General features: G+C 55.1%; 1 protein-coding gene across 1 annotated transcript in view; it reads right to left on the reverse strand.

Annotated features, from left to right (window-relative positions):
- Nucleotides 1-13,088, reverse strand: part of RET (ret proto-oncogene) — a 52,945-nt gene that overhangs the window by 30,836 nt on the left and 9,021 nt on the right. The gene's annotated exons all lie outside the window — the stretch shown is intronic.

A 13,088-nucleotide genomic window follows, 5' to 3' on the forward strand; every position in this document is an offset into this window, starting at 1 on the left:
AACATACTCCTACCTTTGGACCCAGAAATCCTACTAAATTTATCCAAGAGAAATGAAAACACACGTCCATCAAATGACTTATTCACAAGTGGCAGGGTTATTCACGCAGCCAAGAACTGGAAACATCCCGGAAGCCCTTCAGCAGGTGAGTGGATAAGCAAAAAGTGGTTTTCACACCACGGAATCCTCTGCAGCGACAAGAAGGGATGAACTATGGAGACACATCACAGCCTGGAAAGCTCTCACAGACACCATGCCAAGAGGGAGAAGCCAGGCACAAAAGAATATACATGGCAGGATTCTAGGCTAATTTCAGGTGACGGAAAGTAGCCTGGCTACCTGGGGTGAGAGGAGACACAAGCCTGGGGGGGGGGGGTGGCAGGAAGGAACATTCTGGGGGATGTAAAGTTTCCACACCCTGACCGCAGTGTGGGGGTCACATGGGCACATACATTTGCTGCCAATGTACAGCTGAGGGCTGTGCGTTTCAACTTCTGTAAAGTTTCCCCACAAACCTGACCACCAAGGCACTGTGGGTAGAGCTGTGGTTGCCACGAGAAGAGGATGCTGACCATGGCCTCCCTGGGTAAGCCCACGTAGGAGCTCACTCCTCTGCTGACTTTGTGCGTGTTCAACATCTCTCATAATGCAAAGTTTTCTGAAATAGTAAGAATTTTCAAGGAGGTGGATAAATAGGCAAACGATGCTTAAAAGCCACAAAAGCCCTGAAAACATAATGCATGGGAACTACCCAGCACACAACGCAAACTTTAGGACTATTCATGCACTTGTAGCCAATTTCTTTCTCTCTCTCTTTTTTAAATGTTTATTTATTTTGGGTGGGGAGAGACAGAGGATCCGAAGGGGGCTCCGTGCTGACAGGAGAGAGCCCAATGCGATGCGATGCAGGGCTCTAACCGTGAGATCGTGACCCGAGCCGAAGTCAGATGCTTAGCCGACTGAGGCACCCAGGTGCCCCGCCAACTTCTCCTTTCAATCAGCTTGTTTCCACCCAGACCCCACTTTTTTCGCAGCTGTCGGGGTGAGCAGCCAGGCCAGTCTGCACCAGCAGAGGAGACCCTTGGCCCTGCCTGCTCCAGTGTGGGTGCTGCCATGTCAGAGAGGCCTGGGCTGGGAAGGAGCAAGGGGGAAGGGGTGGGAGAGGGAGAGAGAAGGGAGAGAAGGAGAGAGAGAAGGGGGTAACAGGAAAGGGGGGAGGAGGGCGAGAGAGATGGTTTCGTCAGAGCTGAAGGCCTGGCCCTGCACACCCCACACTAAACTCCGTGATGGGGGGACGTGGGGGTGGGGGTCGGGGGATGATGACAACACCCATAATGTGGTCTTTCAGACCTTTGGAAAGCCCCTCTCCAGGAGAGGTGTCCCTGGGGTGGGACCTAGAATTACTCAGTCCCTGTGGGTGAAGTTCAGGCAGGAGGAGCAGGCTAGGACCTCCAAGGAGCCCGCCTTTTGCTCTGAGCTGAAGTTTCCCAGGGGAAGGATCCACTGGGAGTGTCACATGGGCTGCCATTCAAGGGGGAGACAGCTAGTGGAGTACCATGAAGAAGCCACACTGGGGAATTCTGGGGAGGGAGTGCTGAGACCACACTCCCCCCACCCTGCGGTCTCGCTGGCAGAGAGCATGGTCCAGGAGGACACAGGTTCTCAGAGGCACTCAGGGCTGACCTCCTTGGGATTTAGCCGCTGATGCCAGCAGGGACAGGAGGGCAGCTCAGAGGGCTGTGTTGGCCCCAAAGGGCCACAAAACTGGCCTCTTGCTGCTCCTGCTGAAGGGTCAACTCATGGTACCATCAGAGAGCTGAGCTGAGTGATGGGCCATGGCTGTCATGTCCTCCGAGGGTCCCCGCACAGCTGGGATTCACTCCCGAGGCTTGCGTTTCCCAGAAGGGGCACTCACTCTTCCCACAGTGTGGGGGCCCAAAGAGGACCCTAGCAACCACTCAAGTCATGATGCAAAGACAGGAAAGCTCCCTGTGGGTGTCTCCTCACCCACAGGGAGGGGACAGTGGTGGAGGAGTTCCCGAAGGGGGTTGGCGGCCACCTCCCACTAGGAGCGTGCGGGAGCCCCCTCTGTGCTACCTGGCAGGGAAACCCCTGGCCTGCTTTCCCTTGCGGGGCCATCCGGCCTCCCTCCACAGGAATCTGGCATTATGGGGGCTCCCAACCCATGGCAGCATCCTGCCCCAGCGCCAGCATGGCCACGTCCTGGAAGGCAGGCTCAGAAGGGGGATCAGAGCCGGGCACAGCATGGCTGCTCCATGACAAGGGCCTGAATCATGAGCAGCAGCCAAGCTTCCTTATCCTCCAACATTCCATGAAGGTTCCAAGTCAGAGCATCCAGCAAGAGCCCTGGGGGAGGGGCTGAGGTGGGGGCGAGGCAAGTGATGCTCACTGCCCCATGGACAGAAAGAACGACTCCCCCTTCCCCCTGACCGTGTCCTGCCCCCATGACATTCTCTGAAGGGTCCGGCCCCCTGCAGCCTCCCCCTGCCTCTCAAAGGTGGAGTGTGGGGAGAGCACTGGATGGCTCTGGGAGGCAATTCCCCACGCATACCCACTGACCTTCCATCCTCTCCAGAGCCCCAGACAGAGGCACTGTCAGGACCACTGCTTTGCAAACACAGACACTGAGGCGGAAAGAAGGAAAGTCATTTGTTTGCTTAAGGGCACACGCACAGACAGAAAGAAACTGGAATTCGTAAAGCCGTCTTTCAGAGAGGCACATCCTTCACCAGCCCACTCAGCTTCCGGGGGCCCCCACAGCTGCCATGCTCTTGATCCCCAGTTGACCAGGCCTGGGCCCCCCCCCCCGCCCCACCCAGGGGGCCCTGCCTGCTGGGACAGGCTTTGCTCCCCGACAAAGTCCTCAGTGGTGCTAGGGCTCACTGCAAGTCAGGAACACCAGCTCAAGAGGGGAAGTGGACCCTGATGATATACCATGTCTCTGGGCAGCTCGGCACTTCCGGGTACAGAAAGGAGAGGAGACTGTAACTCCCAGGGGCCTCACAGGGTGGTGGCCAGGGGCAGTCTGGGCTTGTGACACCAACACCAGGTAAAGAGGGGGCTCAGCCCGGATGAGCGCTGCCGACCTCCTCAACGCCATGGCAGAAGGGCACACGCTAACCGCTAACACTCTGAGATGCTGCCCTTGGGCCTGAGTGCCCAGGGCTCCCCCCAGGGAACACTGCTGGGTCTACAGGATCGGCCATAGACACAGACCAGGGCAGCCTGTGTCTTCCAGAGCCCATCAGGCCACCAGCTTTCCTTAGGGTGCCCGACCCCTCCCTGGAGAGGTGGGGTGTGCGTTCTGGCCTCCAGAGTACCAGTGAGGGGCCGCTGCATGTCAGCTGAGCTTAAGTCATGAGACTCAATACAGCAGCTGCTGGACATTCTCTCAGCACCCACACTCCTGGCCCTGGTCAGCAGGGTAGAAGCCAGTAGAACCTGGCTGTTCTTGGCGTCACTGTGGGGAGGGCCTCTTGGGGGTGGTAACCCCTGAGGCTGCAGAAGGTCTTGTCAGGTCTTGCTGGGGGAGCTACTCTACCCAGAGCACCTCACCTCGCAGGTACGTGGGAGCAGCTCCAGAACCCTGTGGGTGGCGGGGGGAGGGGGCCTCCCTGACTGCACATACTTCCAGTGGTACAGGGGCTGGGAGGCAGCACAGCCCGAGCTCCCAGAGCCCTCTCCCACCCCTCCTCCAGGCTGGTCACTGCCACACAGTCCACATGTGCGGGAGAAAATGGGGCCTGCCTGCTCTCATCTCAGGGAGGCCAGCCCTACGGGATCCGTGTGGGGCCCAATCTATTGCTGCCAGAAGGGATTTGTGGGTTGGGCGATGATTGTAAGCAGAAACAGACTTAAATGCACTTAAAATACCTCCCAGGTGGTCTCTGACGCAGGGCATGGCTCCCTTAATGCTCCTCAGTGTCACAGACACTTCTAGATGGAAAAACACGTGGTCCAAGGCAGGGAACTGAGGAGGTGGGTGCAGGGCCAGCCTCAGGGGGGTATAGCCTAGGCAGTCCCAAAGGGCCCCACACTTGGTTTAATGCTCTGATGTCACGGTTTTGAAATTCTTCACAATTCTAGAACGAGGAGTCCCCACCTTCATTCTACACGGGGCCCCACAAATGATGTAGCCAATCCTGGCAGGTGAATGAGGAGAGCCTGAGACGGGCCACTGGTGTCTACTTCCACAGGGCTGGCTGTGCAGCCTCTGCAGCCTCAGTTTCTCCAACTGTGAATCAGAGCAGGGCATGCTGGGGAGAGGAGCAGCCAGTGCAGGTTGCAGCCAGGCCTCACCTGTGCACAGGTAAGTATTACACAAAGCTGCTAACTTCAGATTCACAGCCACTGTGTGCAGATCGCTTTACTACCCCATTTCACAGTTCGGAACACCGAAGCTGGGAGGTGGGAAGCCTTACCAAGGTCACTCGGCTGGAGGTTCTGAGACTCGGGATTTGGTACAAGGGCTAATGAAGTGGCAGCGGGAGTCAGGATAAAGGCAGACGCTGAGCCCACCAAGAGGCTCGCTGCTGGCAACTTTCTGCCAGGAAGGGCTGTCTGGCCTATGGGCTCAGAGTGGCCTCCAGTGAGGACCAAACCTGGCACTTTGGACAGGTCAACACAGAACTTGCAAAGCCTTCCGTACCCATCCCTCTCACCTGTGAATGCCACAGGGTGTCGGAATCCTCCCCCCCGCACCTAGTCTAACATTTCTGTCTGGACAGAGTTGGCCAGCATCACCCTCTGGTGGCACCTCCTTGCACGTGGGTCTGGTTGCCCAGGCTGCCCCTGTTCCAAGGCACCACACTGAGGGGTGAGGAGCTGACCTTTCCTCACACAGCACAGGTGGGTCCCTCCCACACTGCTCATGGCACACCTGCCCAAGGCTGAAGTCACTGCTCATGTTCAAAGAGACCCCATCGGCTCCCACATTGCCTGGCCCTGAAAGGGACTGGCTCCCACCCGTCCACAGCCTTGGCTCCACTGTGCCTTGGAGGATTGTCTCCAGCCAGCTCGAAGCTGCAGGCCAGTCCCGGCCCAAGCAACTCAGCCAACTTCCCCATGAGCAGTGGGCTGCTGTCCAGCTCCGCCAGCAGGCTCTGACCCCCGGCCGGGGAGCAGGGTCCTTCCCTGGGTGCCCTCAGCCTGAGGTAGCCCACAGAGCTCTCCTATGCCCACTGTTGTCCTCTCAACACAGATTAATAAGTTACGTTCACCTCTCCTGTTTCAACTGCTGTGTGAGTGCTGAATCCTCGGTGAGCCCGCACTCATACACACATTTCTCATGCACACACTCATTCTCTCACACACACACGGTTACATATTCACGCACACGTCCTGTGGCTCACTTAGGGTAGTGTGGTATAGCCTGGTCCTGACTGTGGGCTCACCTTCGCCAGCTCTCCATGGTCCTGGCCAGCCCTCCATGGTCCTGGCCAGCCCTGGCCATCACGGCCACACACAGCTCACCCGAGGTGCCTCAGATTTCGGTGCCACCCTCTGTGGTGGTTGTGCCGCCCTCTGACCATGCCAGTCCGTATCTGGGCAGGCACTTCCTGGCCGGGTGCCCTTGGTCTCTCACCCCATCTTGGGGCCTGTCCTCCCGGCTGCTATGAGCACTGGTGAGCCACACTCCCCGTGGCACACGCTCACCCTGCCAGAGAAGTGCAGAGAGCCCCCAACAACTAAAAATGTGCTGCACTGCAACATGAAAGTTGGAACTCAGGGCTCCTAAGAAAGAAAAAAAGAGTGAAACGGTTTGATCCAAGACCTGGGCAGGGTTAGCACTGTGTGCAGGGCAGGCCCTTCCTGCAGAATCCACTCTCTACACAGCCCTGGCTCCTGCCCTTGATGAGCGCCAGATCGTGTAGATGACAGTTTTATTATAACCCAGCAGAATCTCCTTAACAGACGATTTCCTAATGCCATCATCTTTGCTGGGAATGGGAAACAGACCTCACTGACTTCTCCCCAGGGGCAGCCCCTCCCCTGCAGGCCAGCTGTCCCTGGAGGGGGTCTCTCTAGCCCCCAAGACCCATGCTTGGCACTGTCACCCTCTCAGGATGTGGCCTGTCCACACCACGGCCCCTCCTCTATCACATTCACATTCTCTCTTTATTCTAATTGTATATTTGATATACACAAATACGTCATACAAAACATTTACACTGCAAGTAAATATAACCCCCCCCCCCACCACCACCCCGAGCCCAAGGCCAACCTTACTGGACGCTTCGCAATGTTCCTGCCCCTCCCCGGTCCCCACCTTCCACTTCATCCCACTCACTTCGAACATGAACCTGGGTCTTGGGTTTCTCTTGCCTTAAAAAAAACTTTTTTTTTTTTTTTAAACCTTCTGCCTCATTCATGGAAGGTACTTCTGCTGTGTAGAGGATTCTGTAGGACAGTTATTTTCTCTCAGTCCCTCGGAGGACTTTTTTTTTTTCTTTTGCTTTTGTTGCTGCTGCTGAGAACTCTATCCTCATTCTACTTGTCACTCCTTAGTATTCCCTCTTCTCTCTGGCTCCTATCTGGTGTTCTCTCCAGTTGCACTACAATAAGCCAGGTGGCCAACCTCCTGCGCTGGTTTCCTCTCCCTCGCCGCCCCTCTGGGTGTCAGAAGCTCCTCGTTCTCTCTCCCTGTTCTCTGCTAGCAAACGGCAGTCAGTCCCACAGCATTTGTGGCCAGGTTCATGAGTCTTGTGCTGACAACTGCCATGTTCACACGCCCTGACTGACCTCCTCCTCGGTGCCAGGTGCAAATCTCCGCCATCTTGCTCCAGCCCCTCTCACATCTCAGTCCACTTAGAGGAGGACCCAGACCTCCCCCCCACCTACAGCCCGCCAGCCTGCTGCCATCTTTCCACCCCAGCCAGGGCACCTCCTACCTCACTGCTCAGAACACACACCTCAGGCTCACCTGGAACCTGTCTGACTTCTACCCCTTCCACCAGCCCACAGACCGCCCTCTGCCATCCCCAATCGAAGTCGCATGCTCCCACACCTCCCTCACCTGGATGACACTGCCATAATGCTCAAGTGGCTTTCCTGCGCCTGCTCTCAACCCCACAGGCCACTTGTACAGAGCAACCAGGGTAAGTCGGCTCATGTCACCCTCTGCCTGACGCCCTGTATTAACTGTCCACTGCTTGCAGAATAGAACACAGCTCCTCACCAGGGGTGAGGCCCCAACTCACCTCCTCCCCACTCTCCTGGGCACCCACGTTCTAGTCGCATCAGCCAACTCACCACATCTGAGCTGAAAGAACAGACTAATGAGTGAACCAATGAACGCAACAAGGAAGGAACAAACCAATAAACACATGGTTTCATGGGGGAGGGGATGCTGGGTGTTTTTGGGAAATAGTCCAAATTTGGGATGGGAGAGGAGGTGGGGCTAGGATACTCTGGCTTGGTCTGATGGGCCCTGGGAGCCACAGGGGGACAGTCAGCAGCAGGATGAGCCAGAGAGAGTCATATGCACAAGACACACGAGGGACGTGGAGGGCCCTCTGGTGCACTGGCCATCTTGGTGAGGCCGGTGGTGGGTGCTGAGCCAACAGCCACCGGGCTGAGAACAAAACCTCTGATCCCAGCTCAGCAAATGACTTACTGGTGACTGAGGAGCACTGCCAACTGTAGGTGTTGGCCAGGATATGTGTGCTCACTCACACACACACATGCACACAAGTGTGTGTGCACAGGCAGGGTCGCCCTGCAATCACTGTGCTTTGTCTCAGCTGGAGGCCCTGCTTTTACAAGGGATTGTGATGTCTTTCAGCTTTTAGGAAAAAAGTACGGATCAAACTGCAAATCAAATTTATAAAGAACAAATCTGGGGAGGCACACAAAGGGAATCCCAGTTTTTAAAATTAATCACGGTAGAATACACATAAAATTTACCATCTTAAAAAAATTGTTTTTTCAATGTTTATTTTTGAGAGAGAGAGAGAGAGAGAGAGAGAGAGAGAGACAGAGAATCCGAAGCAGGCTCTGGGCTCTGAGCTGTCAACACAGGGCCCAACGTGGGGCTTGAACCCATGAACTGCGAGATCGTGACCTGAGCCAAAGTTGGATGCCTAACTGACAGAAACCCAGGCACCCCTACAATTTATCATCTTAATTATTTTTAAGAAGGAACTGAAGGAGGGCTAGCTACTTCCTTGGTGCCCAATGAGGGCATTAGTCACATCACGGCAGTGCAACTTCAGTTTCAGTCTTCCATTCCTTCTTCCCAAAATGCTGCCAGCAGCCCTCGGGAGGCAGCCTATGCCACTATGGCCACAAGGCTGAGTGGCCTTCCTGGGGGTGCCTGGGCATACAGCAAGGGCAAGCTGGGTAGGCCCGGCACACAGGGAGGAACGAATGGGGGTCCTGGCACACACAGTGGATGCCTGAGCTTTCAATAATGCGCTCTGGGGCTCTCGATGTTCCCAAAGGTTCTGTCTAGCACAACGCCCAGGGCTCCTGCCTGCTTGTCTGGCCAGGGACTTCGCACCAGCTCAGCTCTTGAGGTCCACATCATCCCTGCAGCCTAAGCCCTCACCGTGTGGTTCACGGTAGAGAAGGGCAGGAGACCCAACGTGGGGTGCGGTGTTCTCCCCACATACCTGTCCTCTTGCGCCCTGGCTGGGAAAGGTGGCCGGCATCTTGGGAGAGCAGCTGGATGGAGGAAGAGAGAGCTGGGGGCCAGCCCTTGCCTCAGAGATACCACTCTGCACACACAGACACACCCCTCTACCTTTGTGAAAAGCTCTTCCTCGCACCCCTCGCCTAAGCTCTTGCTGTAGTCTAGGGACATCACTCGACCACCCACCCACCCCCATTCAATGATGGGAAACAGAAGCTGGGGTTCACCTCTCACACTCAAGGAAGTGCCATCGGGGCCCAGGTCTCCTGACACGGCCCACGTCATCCATGTAGCCCTCTGCCAAGAGTGGGGAAGGGGTCTCTGCATGGTTGAGGTTGAGGTTTGGGAAAGTGAGGTCAATGACTGAGGTCTACAGCCCAGGCAGCATGGGGAGCCAGCGGTCCAGGCTCACTCTCTGCACACAGGCCCCAGCCTTCTGCTCCGAGGGGCCCTGGGCCCCAGGCTGCACCCTACATGCACCCGCAGCCACCACCCACACTTCCACACCCATCCAGGCCAGCTGCAGTGGCCTCACTGAGATGATGGATGCTCCTGCCCAAATGTGATTTCCCAGCTGCTGCTGAGTTAATCACCAGCCTCACTGGCAGCTCCTTCCGGCTTCTATGCAAAGGAAACTGCCAATTAGGTTACAATTAATTTCTTACCCAGGGCAAGGCCTGGCTGGAACAAGATTGGCCACCCAAGTGGCCTGCTGATGACTGTGTGGGGGTCACCAGGCCCACTTGGCTCCAGGACTCTCATGCTACAAGGTCCCAACTGACTTCGGGGGTGCTAGCTCTGGCCTGGGGGGTGACTGGCCAGGACATTACCAGCTTTGACCCTGGTGCCTCCGCGTGGGGAGCTGTCCCTCATGTACCCATCAGGGCACTGTGACTCAGACTTAAACAAACCTGTTATGCCACCTATCTTGAGATCCCTGAACAGAGATGGTCCTGTCCATTTTTTGTCCACCCTCCCCCCCCAGCCCCATGCAGCACTCTTCTTGTGCAACATTAACCAGCAAGACTTCTATGGTGCACTCCTTGTGAGAGTCTCTGTTCTGAAGTATTTCACATGCATTGTCCCACTGAATTAACACAACTGCCAGAAGCAGGATGATTATGATCCCTGTCTTTGCAGAGGAGGAAACTGAGGCAGAGAGAGGCTAAGTACCTTGCCCAAGGCCACGCAGACAGTGAGCCAGGACTGAAGCTAGGGTCCTGTGTAGGGTGGTATGCATGGCCACCAAGCTCTTTTGCTCAGTGACGGCCATGCACACACGCACAGAGAAGCCAGGGCGCTGAGACCTGGGACTCTGCACCACCCACCCACCTGCTTACAGACCAGACCGATGATGCCATCATAAATAACGATCCATGCCTCCCTTACCTCTTCTAAAAAGCAGGTGCCCCTAGAGGTTTCCTGGTATAAATTTGTTAACATTTCAATGAAATGGGATGAAGGCCCAGGAAAGTGTGACTGGGTGGGAGTCTGCTCAGGCAGTTATCTGCCTGACAGGGACAGACACAGCGATGGTTGCTGAATGCACAGGCAGGACATGGCAGGGGCCCACCGATGCCAGGGGCCTGACATGTCTATCTCTGCTGGACCAGAAGTGACTCTTACGGCGTCCTGCCCTCCATCCCCATTGGGTCCTATTATCACCAAATACTTGAAAAGGTGGAACCAGCAAAGTCCGGCTTCTGCAAGTGGCCAGTGATCCATGAGTTGTACCTCCTGAGGGGAGGGGTCGGGGCAGCTCCTAGGAAGGTAGCACTTACACAGGGTGGCTGGGACAAAGGCACCTCCCTGAGCCAGCAGCAGCCTGTCCGTCAGAGCAGGGCCTACTGGGACTGCTGCAGCTGAGTGGGGGACCGGAAGGCCATCCTGTGGTCTGGACGTGCTACGTGCTTCTTTGTTAGGTCTGAGAGGAACACCAAGGGCCCTCTCAAAGGAAGCCCCTTTCCTCAAGGGCTGAGCGAACAGGTTTGCCCTCCTGCCCCCAGCACGCACTCCCTCCTATGTGGGGCAGGCTTGGGATGTCACAGTGCTCCCACTGGTAGCCCCCCCTCAGTCCCACCCTGTGGCTTTGGGCTGCCCCCTCTTCTCCCTACTCCTGCTGTAAGCAAGGGCAGGTGCAGTCAGAGTGAGCAGCAGGCAGGACCCTGGGGCAAGGCCACCACGATGGAAAAGCTGGGTTCTCTCTGGGGATGTGGGGTTTCAAAGCAGGCCTAAGGGTCTGCTCTGCTGGGAGGGTAAGCCTCTGAGAGAGGCAGGTTCCAGCACAGCATGGACCTGGGGCCAGACAAGCCTAGGGCTGGGGCACATGCACCTGCATTTGGCTGTTGTTATCAAGCCCACTGGAGCACCAGACCTCAAAGGCCTCAACTTCAAGAGTAAAAAGGAGCCTAACTGCAGGGCTGGAGAAGCTGTATGGAGAAGGGGTCATGGCAGGCAAGTCCTCAGTTGATGCCTCTCATGTGTGACAACTCATGGCTCCCTCTGGGCCTCAGTTTCCCCATCTATAAAATGATAAGGTTGCATCCGATGCTAAGGCTCCTTTAAATTCTGATTCTCCTATAAGTCTATGTGATGTCGGTGCAGAAGCATTCACTGAATGAACTTCCTGACCCGGGACCAGGAGGCAGGATGGTGGGCACATTAGAAATTGGGACGGGCTTTGACCTAGGTGGCCTCTGGGAGGGGAGTGGGATATGGGATGGAATAGGATTAGGATCACAGGTATCTCCCTAGGCCACCAATGGTAAGGCAAAAAGACATGGGCCTAGATCCAAAGGAGAGATTTTAGTGCAGCACCAGGAAGCAGAAAGACAAGGGCAGAGCCGGGCCCAAGCCCACGCTCCTTGACTGCCTCGCAGTGTGACCGGCTTGGCATATTGCCTCTCTGGGTCTGTTCCCAGCTGTGAACTGGGACAGGAACTCCTCTTTGGAAGCACGGCTGGGACAGACCAGGCATAGAGCACCTGCTGACTGAAGCCGGTTCTCCTGTGTTCTCTCTCTGCATTCCTGGTTCCCCAGTCTGGAATCAGATCTGCCTGGGGCCCACAAAGCCTTCCAGCCACTCTTCAGTCAAGGCCTTGTGATGCCCAGGCCACTGCCCAGCCCTCCTGCAAGGCTGAGCAATGCCTCGGTACACACTGCTGTCCCAGGAAAATGGCTTCAAGGGACTGGCAGCATGACATCACAGAGCTACAATTACGGTAATCAACTTACACCGGATCTGCCTGGTTATTTTTAGTCAGGACTGAGGTTTAGCAAGACAGGGCAGCCCAGGGTTCCCCTGCTGCTGAGTCCTGGCTTGTCAGGTGGGCTGGGTGGGCTGCTGATTCCCGGCACCACTCCTTTCCCTGGTCCTTCACAAGGTGATTTCTGGGCGTGGGCATCACACACACAAGTTGTGACTCCACTGCCTCTGGGGCATTCGAGCCTAAAGTGGCCTCAAGGTCCAGGATTTCTGAGAATGTCCTCAGGGTCCCAGTGGGGTTATGGTGACTCAGCCTCCCACCTTGAACATCAGATGAACCCACATCCTCCTCAAAAGGGATCTGGGGCTCAGATACCAACAGAAATGCCACTGACACAATGAAATGCAATGACACAAAACAGCTTCTTAGCAAAACTTGGTGGAGATTCGATGAAGCAAGGTAAACCCAACAACAAAAAGACACCCACCCAATTAAAACATGGGCAAAGGACCTGATTAGAGATTTCTTCAAAGAAGATACAAATGGCTAATGAGCACGTAAAAGGATGTTCAACATTGCTAATCATTAGAAAAATGCAAATCAAAACTACAATGAGATACCACATCGTACCCAGTATGCTGGCTATAATTAACACAAAACAAAACAAAACAATCCAAAAAATAACAAGTGCTGTTGAAGATGTGGTGAAATTGGAACTCTCCCACGCTTCTGGTGGGCATGCAAAATGGTGTAGCTGCCATGGAAAACAATTTGGCAATTCCTCAATAAATAAAACAGAATTACCATATGGCCCAGCAATTCTACTCCCAGGGACACACCTAAGAGAAGTGAAACCAGGGACTCAAATAGGTATTTGTATGTGAATATTCACAGCAGCATTATTCACAGTAGCTAAAAGGTGGAAATGAGCAGATAAATAAACATGATATTTACAATCCAAGGACATATTACCCTTACAAAGAAATGAAGCACTGATACATGCTACAATGTAAAACATCATGCTCAGAGAAAGATGCCGGATACAAAGTTCCATTTATGTGAAATATCCGAAGTGGACAAACCCATAGGGACAGAATGCGGAGCAGTGGTTACCATGGGCTGGGGGCTGCAGGGATACACGGCAGTGCCTAAATGCACTTGGGGTCTCCTTCTGCCTCGATGAGACCGTTTAGGAGCTACATAGATGTGATACCTATGCAACATTGTGA

This window comes from Puma concolor, chromosome D2 (assembly GCF_028749965.1).
Source record: "Puma concolor isolate L17-30 chromosome D2, mPumCon1.1.hap2, whole genome shotgun sequence".
NCBI lineage: Eukaryota > Metazoa > Chordata > Mammalia > Carnivora > Felidae > Puma > Puma concolor.